The sequence below is a fragment of the Stegostoma tigrinum genome, chromosome 10, assembly GCF_030684315.1.
Source record: "Stegostoma tigrinum isolate sSteTig4 chromosome 10, sSteTig4.hap1, whole genome shotgun sequence".
In the NCBI taxonomy this organism is placed as follows: domain Eukaryota; kingdom Metazoa; phylum Chordata; class Chondrichthyes; order Orectolobiformes; family Stegostomatidae; genus Stegostoma; species Stegostoma tigrinum.
This window is the reverse complement of record NC_081363.1, coordinates 13,695,683-13,709,777: the sequence shown is the minus strand read 5'-3', so window position 1 is coordinate 13,709,777 and position 14,095 is coordinate 13,695,683. Positions and strand designations below refer to the sequence as shown.

At 44.6% G+C, this 14,095-nt stretch overlaps 1 long non-coding RNA gene across 1 annotated transcript in view; it reads right to left on the bottom strand.

Annotated features, from left to right (window-relative positions):
* Window positions 1-469: 469 nt before the first annotated feature.
* LOC125455844 (uncharacterized) overlaps window positions 470-14,095 on the bottom strand; it is a 94,544-nt gene continuing 80,918 nt past the window's right edge. Inside the window, exons 4-5 of the long non-coding RNA XR_007248326.2 lie at window positions 893-1,093; window positions 470-761 (exon numbers count right to left, since the gene is read on the bottom strand). This is a non-coding gene — a long non-coding RNA (uncharacterized LOC125455844). The remainder of the gene's footprint in view (window positions 762-892; window positions 1,094-14,095) is intronic.

The following is a 14,095-nucleotide window of genomic DNA, read 5'->3' as shown; positions in this document are numbered from 1 at the left end:
GTTCTGTTTGTTTTAACAGAGGTTGTAAGGCAGAGGTACTGAGCTATCTCGAAGAAAGTAAACAATTTGTGACGCCTTTGGGGTTTTTTTAAGTTGGAACAATGGAAGCAGTCCGGGTATGGCCAGCTTGCATAGACCAGGCTTTCTAGTTTTGTTTTAGTTTAATTTTAAGCAGAAGCCTTTGAATTTCCTCTTGATGTTTGCTTCCTCCTGGATTGGAGAGCTGCTAGCGAGCGTCTGTGTCTGAATTTGCCTTTTTGCCAAACGGTGTGTTTATGGAATGTTACTATATTGGAACCGCTAATTAGTAATAGGTACTGTATCTACTAGTTGGTTAAGTTTTCTAATAGTTAAGTTATTCGAAATCCTTTTTCTTTTGTTTGTATTTTAATTAGAGCATTCAAATAAATTGTGTTTTGCTTCACGTTGAGTAGTTTGACCAGTCGCATTGCACCTGGAACATGGCACTTCACATCAACCTTTAAAGTAAGAATACGTTATGGTTTAGGCTGTCTTCTTAAAATATTTTGGGGGAGTCTGGTCTGTTCCATAATATGACCTTCAGGGTAAACCATCACCAGTCGTCTTGCTGTAACATCAGAACAGATGTACGGTCCAGTAGAGCAATAGCACTTTACCTTTTATTGTTCAGTCTTTTTGTTTGAAGGTTTCCTGACCCCAGGCAGGCATGACATTTCAAAATTCCTCTCCAGTCACTCACTGAATTTACATTCACAGTCACTTTTTGGCTGTATCTTTTCCTAAAGAAAAAACATGTCATTAAAAGTTCAGTGTATCCCTGGATAAACTAGGGTTTGATCTGTAGCCATGATGCCAAGATTGAAGGTACTTGTAAAAAGATGACATATTAGTCACGAAGTAACTTTTTCACCTTTCTGACATTAGGCCGGCCTTGATTTTGCATTTGGGTTGACTGTCAGGAGGTAGGAGGGCAAATTGATACTAGCAGCACAGTGCATCAGGCCTAGCCTGAATTTGGGGGTTAGGATGGGGGTGCACAGATTCCACACCCATGATCCTGAGTGATTGGTACGGTAATTCTCCCACTTCTGCACAATCCATCTTCCCAGACCTGTAGATGAGAAATGGATAGTTGTTCATAAGATAGTAGCGGTCCAGATATTCTAAGAAGATATTGCAAGTATCACATGAAAATTCAACGGCAGGACATGTAGGAATAAGGAAAACTAAAGCATCACTAAATGTGCATTTTAGTTGGCCAAGGCATAAAAGTTAGAACATAGAACAGTACAGCATAGTACAGGCCTTTGGGCCCATGATGTTGTGCCGATGTATTATCCTACTCTAAGATCAAACTAACCTGCATGCTTTACATTTTACTATCATCCATGTGCCTATCCAAGAGTCGCTTAAATGTCCCTAATGTATCGGACTACTACCACCGCTGGCAGTGCATTCCATGCACCCACCAGTCTGTGTATAGAACCCGCCTCTGGCATCTCCCCTATACCTTCCCCCATTCACCTTAAAATTATGCCCCCTCATGATAGTCATTTCTGCCCCAGGAAAAAAGTCGCTGGCTACCCACTCTTATCTATGCCTATAATCATCTTGTGCACCTCTATCAAGTCATCTCTCATCTTTCTTCGCTCCAGTGAGAAAATTCCTAGCTCTCTCAACTTTTACTCATAAGACCTGCCCTCCCCTCCAGGTAGCATCCTGGTAAATCTCCTCTGCGCCCTCTCTAAAGCTTCCACATCCTTCCTATATTGAAGCAACCAGAACTAAACACAATATTCCAAGTGTGGTCAAACCAGGGTTTTATAGAGCTTTAACGTAACTTTGCGGCTCTTCAGCTCAATCCCCCTGCCAATGAAAGCCATACGCCTTCTTAACAACCCTATCAACTTGAGTGCAACTTTGAGGGACCTGTGGGCGTGGACCCCAAGATCCCTCTGTTCCTCAACACTGCCAAGAATCCTGCCATTAACCCTCTATTCTGCAAGCAAATTCAACCATCCAAAATGAATCACTTCGCACTTTTCCAGTTTAAATTCCATCTGCCACTTCTTTGCCCGGCTTTGCATCCTGTCAATGTCCCATTGCAACCTACAACAGCCCTCTAAGCTGTCCACAACTCCACCAGCCTTCATGTCATTGGCAAACTTACTAACCTACACTTCCAAATCCTCATCCAAGTCATTCATAAAGATCACAAAGAGCAGGTCCCAGAACAGATCTCTGTGGAATACCACTGGTCACTGAGTTCCAGGCTGAATATTTTCCAGCTACTCTCACCCTCTGTCTTCTATTGGAAAGCCAGTTTTGTACGCAGACAGCCAAATTTCCCTGAGTCTCATGCTTCCTTACTTTCTGAGTGAGCTTACCATGGGGAACATTATCAAATGCCTTGTAAAAACCATATACACCTCATCTACTTCTCTACTTTCATCAATGTGTTTTGTCATATCCTCTAAGAATTCAATAAAGCTTGTGAGGCATGATCTGACTCTCACAAAGCCATGCTAATTATTTTTAATCAAACTATGCTATAAGGTTTTGGAGTAGATTTGTAGCTCGGGTTGTGGGTGTTGAGGTTGGTTGGCTCGTTGAGCTGGTTTTGTTGTTGTTTCACAGGTGTTCCATTACCCTGCTGGGTAACATCATCAGTGCAGCCTCCAATGAAGTACCATTGTATTTTCCCGCTTGGCTTTTAAACTCTGGGGTCCATTGAGCTGGATTACCCCACTTTTGGCTTTCCTTCGCAGTGGCGTGTATATGGGGTTGAGTTCGACGTGTGTTCCACACTCCACTGGGAAGGAAAACCAGAAGTGGGGTAGTCCAGCTCAATGGACTCCAGAGTTTAAAAACCAGGTGGGAAGACACAACAATGCTTCGTCGGAGGCTGTACCGATGATGTTACCCAGCAGGGTAATGAAACGTCTGTGGAACAACAACAAGCAAGCTCGGTGAGCCAACCAACCACAAAACTATGCTTTTCCAAATAATCATAAATACTGTCTCTCAGAATCCTCTCCAATAATTTGCCCACCACAGAAGTAAGACTGGCTAGTCTGTAATTCCCATGATTACTTTGTAAGGACCACTGAAACTAGTTTTAAGAGGTTTACCTTGTAGAGATAATAACACAAACACATTGCTTACTGATTGAAACATTCTCATTGTTTGTCAGCTCATGTGTACTGTTTCTAAAGCATTGTAGCATGTTTGTCTGTCCATTATTTCATCTTTATCTGTGAAATTTTCAAATGCTCCTGCATGTGGCTGTGAGTCTCTCTAGAAACGTGGACAGATAATCCTATGTTGAGGATTCATCTTTTTGAAAAACATTTTCTTGATCACATTTCATTTTAATTTTCATGGATCTGTTATCTCATGACCAACGGTCATTTCATTTAGGGAATTTCTGATAGCAAAAACAAAAAAAATCCAAGATAATAAAATGTGAGGCTGGATGAACACAGCAGGCCAAGCAGCATCTCAGGAGCACAAAAGCTGACGTTTCGGGCCTAGACCCTTCATCAGAGAGGGGGTTGGGGTGAGGGTTCTGGAATAAATAGGGAGAGGGGGGAGACGGACCGAAGATGGAGAGAAAAGAAGATAGGTGGAGAGGAGAGTATAGGTGGGGAGGTAGGGAGGGGATAGGTCAGTCCAGGGAAGACAGACAGGTCAAGGAGGTGGGATGAGGTTAGTAGGTAGGAGATGGAGGTGCGGCTTGGGGTGGGAGGAAGGGATGGGTGAGAGGAAGAACAGGTTAGGGAGGCAGAGTCAGGTTGGACTGATTTTGGGATGCAGTGGGTGGAGAGGAAGAGCTGGGCTGGTTGTGTGGTGCAGTGAGGGGAGGGGACGAACCGGGCTGGTTTTGGGATGCAGTGGGGGAAGGGGAGATTTTGAAGCTGGTGAAGTCCACATTGATACCATTGGGCTGCAGGGTTCCCAAGTGGAATATGAGTTGCTGTTCCTGCAACCTTCGGGTGGCATCATTGTGGCACTGCAGGAGGCCCAGGATGGACATGTCATCTAGAGAATGGGAGTGGAGGCTTGGGGACCACTTTGCAGAACACCACCGCTCGGTTTGCAATAAACAACTGCACCTCCCAGTCGCAAACCATTTCCACTCCCCCTCCCATGCTTTAGATGACATGTCCATCCTGGGCCTCCTGCAGTGCCACAATGATGCCACCCGAAGGTTGCAGGAACAGCAACTCATATTCCACTTGGGAACCCTGCAGCCCAATGGTATCAATGTGGACTTCACCAGCTTCAAAATCTCCCCTTCCCCCACCGCATCCCAAAACCAGCCCAGTTCGTCCCCTCCCCTCACTGCACCACACAACCAGCCCAGCTCTTCCCCTCCACCCAGTGCATCCCAAAACCAGTCCAACCTGTCTCTGCCTCCCTAACCTGTTCTTCCTCTCACCGATCCCTTCCTCCCACCCCAAGCCGCACCTCCATCTCCTACCTACTAACCTCATCCCACCTCCTTGACCTGTCCATCTTGCCTGGACTGACATATCCCCTCCCTACCTCCCCACCTATAGTCTCCTCTCCACCTATCTTCTTTTCTCTCCATCTTCGGTCTGCCTCCCCCTCTCTCCCTATTTATTCCAGAACCCTCACCCAATCCCCCTCTCTGATGAAGGGTCTAGGCCCGAAACGTCAGCTTTTGTGCTCCTGAGATGCTGCTTGGCCTGCTGTGTTCATCCAGCCTCACATTTTATTATCTTGGATTCTCCAGCATCTGCAGTTCCCATTATCACAAAAAAATCCAATCTTTTTTACTAATCTTACAGACGTTTGTGAGAGTATGTTTATATCACCCTAATACGTGAAAGCAATATCATCTAAGAGAGGAAGACAAGAAAGTGCAAGTATTGTCAGGTAGTAAGAGAGGTGAATGTTGACAGCCAGTAAAAGTGAGGCAGAAAGAGAGATGAGGGGTCTAGGCCTGAAACGTCAGCTTTGGTGCACCTGAGATGCTTCTTGGCCTGCTGTGTTCATCCAGCTCCACACTTTGTTATCTAAGAGAGATGTGCAGTTCACCAAATATTCTGCAATTTGTTTAACCAAGGCTGAAATGCTGGAACAAACGAACACTTAATTCTCACACTTAGAGGTACAACAATGGGGAAGGCCAATTACTTAGGAAATTCAAAAAAAATCTGCATTGTTTTTGTGTATTAATGAGCCAGGACAGGTGTCAGATCTCGTGGTGGGAGAACACTTTGGTGACAGTGACCACAACAGCCTCACATTTACCATAACCATGGAAAGGGACAGGAGCAGTTACCAGGGGAAGATATTCAACTGGGGAAAAGGAAACTATGATGCTGTCAGGCAGGAGTTGGGAAGTACAGATTGGGAGCAATTGTTCCACAGAAAGGGCACAACAGACATGTGGAGACTGTTTAAGGAGCAGTTGTTGCGAGTGATGTATAAATTTGTTCCTCTGAGACAGGTAAGAACGGGGTAAGATTAAGGATCCTTGGATGACGGGAACAGGGATGCTTCTCGTCAAAAAGAAAAAGGCAGCTTACGTAAGGTGGAGGAAGCAAGGGTCTAGCACAGCTTTAGAGGATTACAGGCTTGCTCAGAAGGAGCTCAAAAGTGGACTGAGGAGGGCCAGGAGGGGGCACAAAAAAGGCTTGGCAGGAAGGATTAGGGATAACCCGAAGGCATTTTACTCACACGTGAGGAATAAGAGAATGATCAGGGAGAAGGTAGGGCCGATCTGGGATAGCGTAGGGAACTTATGCGTGGAGTCTGAGCAGATAGGGGAAGCCCTAAATGAGATTTTTGCTTCGGTTTTCACTAAGGAAAGGGACCTTGTTGTGAATGAGAACTTTGAGGAGCAGGGAAACAGGCTTGAACAGATCAAGATTGAGGAAGTTGATGTGCTGGAAATTTTGGCAAACATTAAGATTGATAAGTCCCCAGGGCCAGACCAGATTTATCCTAGGTTGCTCCGGGAAGCGAGAAGGGAGGTTGCTAAGCCGCTGGCGAAGATCTTTGCTTCCTCATTCTCCACGGGAGTCATACCGGAAGATTGGAGGGAGGCAAATGTTGTTCCTCTTTTCAAGAAAGGGAATAGGGAAATCCCTGGAAGTTACAGACCAGTCAGTCTTACGTCTGTGGTCAGCAAGGTTTTGGAAAGAATTCTGAGGGATAGGATTTATGACTATTGGTAAAGCATAGCATGATTAAAGGGAGGCAGCATGGCTTTGTGAGGGGCAGGTCATGCCTCACAAATCTTATTGAGTTCTTTGAGGAGGTCATGAGACAGGTTGATGAGGGTCGAGCTGTGGATGTGGTGTACATGGACTTTAGCAAGGCATTTGATAAGGTTCCCCACGGCAGGCTCATTCATAAAGTCAGGAGGTATGAGATACAGGGTGATTTGGCTGTCTGGATTCAGAATTGGTTGGCTGACAGGAGGCAGAGAGTGATTGTAGATGGTAAGTATTCTGCCTGGAGGTCAGTGCTGAGTGGTGTCCCGCAGGGCTCTGTTCTTGGGCCTCTGCTCTTTGTAGTTTTTATAAATGACTTGGATGAGGAGGTTGAGGGGTGGATTTGTATGTTTGCTGATGACACAAAGGTTGGAGGTGCCTTTGATAGTATCGAGGGCTATTGCAGGCTTCAGCGAGACATTGCTAGTGTGCAGAGCTGGGCTGAGAAATGGCAGAATGGAATTCAACCTGGATAAATGCGAAGTGATGCATTTTGGAAGGTCAAACTTAAATGCTGAATATAGGATTAAAGGCAGGATTCTCAGCAGTGTGGAGGAACAGCGGGATCTTGGTGTTCAAGTGCATAGCTCCATCAAAGTTGCCGCCCAAGTAGATTATGTTGTTAAGAAAGCATATGGTGTTTTGGCTTTCATTAACAGGGAGATTGAGTTTAAGAGCCACGAGGTTATGCTGCAGCTCTACAAAACTCTGGTGAGATCACACTTGGAATATTGTGTCCAGTTCTGGTCGCCCTATTATAGGAAAGATGTGGAGGCTTTGGGGAGGGTGCAAAGGAGGTTTACCAGGATGCTGCCTGGACTGGAGGGCTTGTCTTACGAGGGGAGGTTGACTGAGCTCGGACTTTTCTCTCTGGAGAGAAGGAGGAAGAGAGGTGACCTGATCGAGGTGTACAAGGTAATGAGAGGCATGGATAGCGTTGATAACCAGAGACGTTTCCCCAGGGCAGGATTGACTGCCACGAGGGGTCATAGTTTTAAGGTGTTAGGAGGAAGGTGTAGAGGAGATGTCAGAAGGAGGTTCTTCACGCAGAGAGTTGTGAGCGCATGGAATACTTTGCCAGTGGAAATCGTGGAAGCGGAGTCATTATTGACATTTAAACCACTGCTGGACATGCACATGGACAGCAGTGAATTGAGGGGAATGTAGGTTAGGTTATTTTATTTTTGGATGAGGATTATTCCACGGCACAACATCGTGGGCCGAAGTGCCTGTACTGTGCTGTGCTTTTCTATGTTCTAATGAAACCTGGTATTCATTTCTTTTACCTAAGATACCGATTGCAGTCAAATATTTATGATCCCAGAGATTAGGTTGGTAATTTATCACTTTTCTAATGACTTATAGAATAGTGGGATCTTGATTTCCAGCATATCTTCCCATCAGGATCACAACTGGAGACATTAAGACAAGTTGAAAGCTTGGTCAAAAAGGCAGGTCTGAGGAGCAGCTTAAAGCAGGAGAGAAGTAAAGAGTTTCGGAAAGGAATTCCAGCGCTTAGGGCCCAGGCAGTTGGAATTCCAGCCACCAACTGCGGTGCAAAGAATATCAAGGAAATGTAAGGGAATAGAAATTGAAGTGTACCGAAAACTCAGAGGATTGTCGTGATAAAGGAAGTTGGATGGGCCAGGGAGTGATCTACATAAGTAAGAAAACTATTCCAGAAGTCAATGCAAATCTTCAAAAAGCAAATTTAAGTCCTCACGATGCTCCACAATGCAAGTTACTTGTTCAATGTGAAAGAAGCAGACGCTGTACAAAAGTTAATTGCTTCTTGCCAAAGGAATGGCTGAGCTGGGTTAAATCTCAAGGATTGAGTCAGGGCAATTTAGCAGAATTGAAAGTAGATAAGTAAACACTTGATTTACTACACAGATGTCAAAGCAGAGGATATTCTGGCAACATTTGACCTGGTGGAAAGTAAAAAGTGTAACATCGTGATGATAAAATTTGATTTTACCATCACAAATGATGTAATTTATGATCAGTCTGAATTTCACAAAGAAAACAGCAACACTGACAGCCTCCCAAAGCATTTATTGCTGCATTCCAGAGACAAGCAAAGTGCTATGAGCCAAGATGAATTTTCCCAAATGATCTGGGCATGGGAATGCCATCACTTCTGAGTTCCCTTTCAAGTGTCACACTGTTGCAAAATATCGCTGTCGCTGGCTCAAATTCTGGAGCTACCTTCACTGTCTATTGGAGTCCCAGCCTTACATGGACTGTGGCCATTCAAAAATCATTTAACCACCATGTTCGCAAGGCCCACTAGGGATTGTTAGTAAATACTAGCCTTGCTGGCACTGTCCACATGCCAAGAATAAAGAAGACTAGCCCTGGCAATGCTTGGTAATTTCTTAAGACAGCATGAGCTGCTAAACACATGCAACTTTTGAGAAAGTCCCAGTGAGAACTGTCAAGCCACCGCACCACAATGTGAAAATGAACCTTCCACAATGTGTTCTTTCCAATTAAATGCAAATAATCAATCGAAGTGCAATGTTCAGCAACAAATAAGAAGAAATTTCAAATATGGGTGTTATGATAAAACCAAATGCAGAAGTAACTAGTGTGACTTTTCTGGTATAGTTACGAGTAAAACCATAAATAGCTACTTGCATAATTTTGATGTTGATAATCTATTTGCATCACCCCACTCAGAACAGGTATGTTTTGAGTTACTCAGAGTAGTGAGCTTATAGAATATCCTGCCACTGAAACTGGTTGAGGTCAAAACATTGAATGTTTTCAAAAAGGGTTTAGATATAGTTCTTAGGGTTGAAGGGATCGAAGGTTGTGTGGAGAAAATGGGAACAGGTTACTAAATCAGATAATCAGCCATGATCTTGGTGGATGGTTGAGTAGGCTTGAAGGGCCAAATGTCCTACTCCAATTCTTATTTTCTATGTTTTTGCATTGTATCACAGCTACTTCCAGTGAAACAGAACAACACAAAAGGAGTAATGAATCACAGTGCTCAAGATACCAACTAAACAGCATGAATAATTATAACCGTGTGTAATTATATATCATTGAGCAGATATTATCTTTGAAGAGGGGAGAAGGAGGATAGGATACTGATTTGACCTGCTCTAAAAGTGAAGAATTGAGGTCCCTCAATATGTGGGGACATCTGACCACATCTCCTTGCTCCTGCTCCTACATTACACCTTAGTGAGTATTGGACCAAAAAGTTTTCATCAGACTTGTGACATTGCAATTATTCCACTCAACCCATGTAATAGAGAGGAAATTGCCCATTCCAGTAACAAAGCACCACAGGTACAATTATAAAAGGGAAAGGACAATGGAGCAGTCCAAGTTATCTCAAAACATTATGGTTTCAAAAAGAAGGCCTCTTCACTTTAACAACACAAATGAGCAAATCAGATATCCTAGCATCATAAAGCAGGGGATTGTTCTGAATTGATCAGAGTCAGACTGACTAGTGTGCCCACTGACTTGCTACATAGTGGGTCCAGACAGAAGGACAAGGCAAATGTTGCATTCTGTTGAACTCTCACTTCTGAGGCATAAAAGTTGAGGGTTCAAGGCCTGACTGCACAACCTGGGTATTTGATCCTAGTCCATTTTCAAGGTAATCAACTAAAACATGAAATTGCCGCTGAAACTCAGCAGGTCTGGCAGCACCTGTGGAGAGAGAAGAAGAGTTAATGTTTCAAGTCCAGTGACCCTTCAGGACTCAAAACATTAATTTTGTTTTCTTCCCACAGATGCTAGCAGACTTTTTTGAGTTTCACCAGCAATTTCATGTTTTAGTTGCAGATCTCCAGCATCTGTCATTCTTTGTTCATTTTTCTGTGTGGTAGGAAAAAGAACTGTCTTTCAGATGAGGTGATAACCTAATGGTCTTCCCAGGCAGACATAAAAGATCTATTTTGAAGGAGTGGATTCTCCAGGTGCCCTGTGCAATATCCATCCAGCATCACTAATATCAATGACTGGACTGTTATAACACTTCTGTTTGTGGGATCTTGCTTTGCACAAATTGGCTGTCATTTTCCTGCTCTACTACAATTCATAAAAATTTCATTGAACGTGAACTCCTGTGCGGCATCCTGAAAGGTACAATCTTTCCTAGTCGGGCAAGTATACCATAGTCTGTTGAATTATCGTGTAATTTCAACCTCCCAGAATTATGTACATTGGCACTGTCATTAGATTTGTGATTTTAATACAAGCCACATTATTGTACACCTGATCTTCCTTTGTTCACTAGATTCAGGCACTCTGGGCATTGAATAAAATTCAATTTTACTGTCTAGCATTGATTTAATCAGAGTGTTATATGTTGAGGTTATTATGGCATTGTCACATTCAGTTAGTGTCCTGCTCTCAGTAACGGCACTGAAGCTCACATTTTACCCTCGCTAATGGAGATGAGACTGTTGCACAGATCTCAAATTGAGTTACTAAGGTGATGAAGGAGACAGGATATAGAATGTAAAGCAACCAATGCATTCACCATGGAGATATGGGTTAGACAACGAGAAAGACAGAACGAGAAAACAGATGAATTGTCTGCAAGAGATGTTGCTACTCATAGCTTTATTGTCATAGAACCTAAAATTAAAGAATTTGGGCAGCAGGCATTATGAAGGCTGAAGTTATAAAAAGAGGAATAACCTGTCTCTGGGGTATCCAAACCTTTCATGTGAGGGGCTACATTTCAATTCTTTTCCCACTCATAGAGCCAGACTGACTAATCCTGTTACTAAACAGAGATAACAAGGTGTAGAGCTGGATGAACACAGCAGGCCAATCAGTATCATTGGAGCACGAAAGCTGATGTTTCGGGCCTAGACTCACTGACCTACTTTGGCTCTCAATTAAGCGATGCTTCCATTGTAAAGTCATCATTCATTAAAATTCCTCTCCATCTCCCTACCTCTGTAACTTTCCTCTCATCCCTTGAAGTCTCCAGGTCTCCCAGTAATGGTATTTGTGCATCTTCATGGCTGTCATATAGCCTGTCATATCGAGATATAATTAAACATAGAACAGTACAGCAGAACAACAGGCCCTTCAGCCCACCATGTCTGCATGCGTCATGATGCCATTCTAATTGAATCCCATCTGCCTGCACATGGTCCATATCCCTCTATTCCTTGCCTGTTCATGTGTTTGTCCAAATACCTTTTAAACATTGCTGACATAAAACTTCTTTCTTTGCAGGTTGGTGGATTGATTTCTTTCTCTGTGGCACTGTTTGGGTAGTGGGTAGAATCCTTGTACATAGACGCCCCTTCAGCCCTTTATCAAAAAGTTGAATTCAGCTTTGAATGGTTGGATCATTTCTCTCTTGCGCTATCTCTCTCTCCATTTCCCCCAACTTTTTGCTCTCCAGACTCTCCAGACTGTCTCGACAGGCATTATAAGTAATCTGCTGGAATAATTCTCATTAAAAATCTAATTGTGAAGAGGGAAAGACATGAAACTAAGCTAACCACTTACAATGGAGACCATTGGCCCACCTGAGATCAATCCTTTGGAGAAACAGACTGTTTCCTGGTGCAGTACTTAACTTACTGGACTCAAAACATTAACACTGTCTTTTTCTCTCCACAGATGCATCCAGACCTGCTGAGTTTCTACAGCACTTTCTGTCTTTGTTTTAGCACCTAACTTAGTGGCATGAGAACTCACCTCACTGTCCAACATCTATTCCATTGAATAGAATTTCCACACGGTTTCCGTTAACTGGGAGGCAGCAGTGGCACAGTGGCAGTGTGGCAATCTAGAGACACATACTAATGCTTTGGGGACATGTGGTCATATCCCACTGTGGCAGATGGTGACATTTGAATTCAGTAATAATTGGAAATTTAAAGCTTGCCAAATGGTGACCACAGAACAATTGTCATTAAACGAAAAGAATTCTGGTTCATGAAAGTCCTTTAGGGGAGGAAATCTGTTAGCCTCACCGACCATAACCTGACCAGCATGAGACTCCATACCCACAGCAATATGGTGGGCCCTTAATTGTCCCCCAAAATAGCCAGCCACTCAGTTCAAGGGTAATTAGGGATGGGCAATTACTAGCCAGTGATGGACATATCTCAAGTGAGAATAAAGGAGACCTTGCCAAATCTACACATGCAGCATAGTCATAGAATCCCTGCAGTGCAGAAAGAGGCCATTTGGCTCATCAAGTCTGCACTGACTGTCCGAAGAGCATCCCATCCTATCACTGTAACTTTGCATCTACTGTGGTTTATTTATCTACCATGCACATCCCTGGTCACTATGGGTAGCTTAGAATGGCCAATTCCCCTGCATATCTTTGGACTGTTGGAGGAAACCCACACAGAAACAGGGAGAAAGTACAAACTTCACACAGACAATTGCACAAGGCTGGAATTGAACCCAGGTCCCTAGCACTGTAAGTCAGCAGTGTTAGCCACTGGGTCAACAAGGAGTAGAGCTGGATGAACATAGCAGGCCAAGCAACATCTTAGGATCAGGAAAGCTGACGTTTCAGGCCTAGACCCTTATTCAGAAAGGGGGGAGGGGAAGGGGGATCTGAAATAATAGGGAGAGAAGGGGAGGCATATTGAAGATGGACAGAGGAGACAGGTGGAGAGGAGACAGACAAGTCAAAGAGCCAGGGATGGAATCAGTAAAGGTGAGTTTAGGTGGGAAGGTAGGGAGAGGATAGGTCAGTCCAGTGAGGACGGACAGGTCAAGGGGGCAGGATGAGGTTAGTAGGTAGGAAATGGGGGTGTGGCTTGAGGTGAGAGGAGGGGATAGGTGAGAGGAAGATCAGATTAGGAAGGCGGGGACGAGCTCGGCTGGTTTTGAGACGTGTTGGGGGAGAGGAGATTTTGAAGCTTGTAAAATCCACATTGATACCATTGGGCTGCAGGGTTCCCAAGCGGAATATGAGATGCTGTTCCTGCAACCTTTGGGTGGCATCGTTATGGCACTGCAGGAGGCCCAGGATGGACATGTTGTCTGAGGAATGCGAGGGGGAGTTGAAATGGTTTGCGACTGGGAGGTGCAGTTGTATAGTGCGAACCGAGCGTAGGTGTTCTGCAAAGCGGTCCCCAACCCTCTGCTTGATTTCTCCGATGTAGAGGAGGCCACAACAGGTACAGCGGATGCAGTATACCACATTAGCAAATGTGCAGGTGAACATCTGCTTGATGTGGAAAGGGGGTGAGGGAGGAGGTGTGGGGGCAGGTTTAGCACTTCCTGCTGTTGCAGGGAAAAATGTTCGGTGTGGTGGGGCTGGAGGGGAGTGTGGAGTGGACGATGGAGTCACGGAGTCCGGAAAGCAGACAAGGGTGGGGAGGGAAAAATGTTTTTGGTGGTGGGGTCAGATTGCAGATGGCAGAAGTGTCAGAGGATGATATGTTGGATCCGGAGGTTGGTGGGGTAATACATGAGGACAAGGGGGATTCTTTTTTGGTTGTAATTGCGGGGACGAGGTGTGAGGGATGAGTAACCGGAAATGTGCGAGACATGGTCAAGGGCGTTCTCGGCCACTGCAGGGGGGATGTTGTGGTCCTTGAAAAACAAGGACATCTGAGATATATGGGAGTGGACTTCATCATCCTGGGAACAGATGCGGCGGAGGTGAAGGAATTGGGAATAGGGGATGCCATTTTTGCAGGAGGGTGGGTGGGAGGAGGTGTATTCTAGGTAGCTGTGGGAGTCAGTGAGCTTGAAATGGATATCGGTTTCTAGGCGGTTGTCCGAGATGGTGACAGAGAGGTCCAGGAAGGAGAGAGAAGTGTTAGACTTGGTGCAGGTGAACTTAAGGTTGGGGTGGAAGGTGTTGGTGAAGTGGGTGAACTGCTTGAGCTCCTCGTGGGAGCATG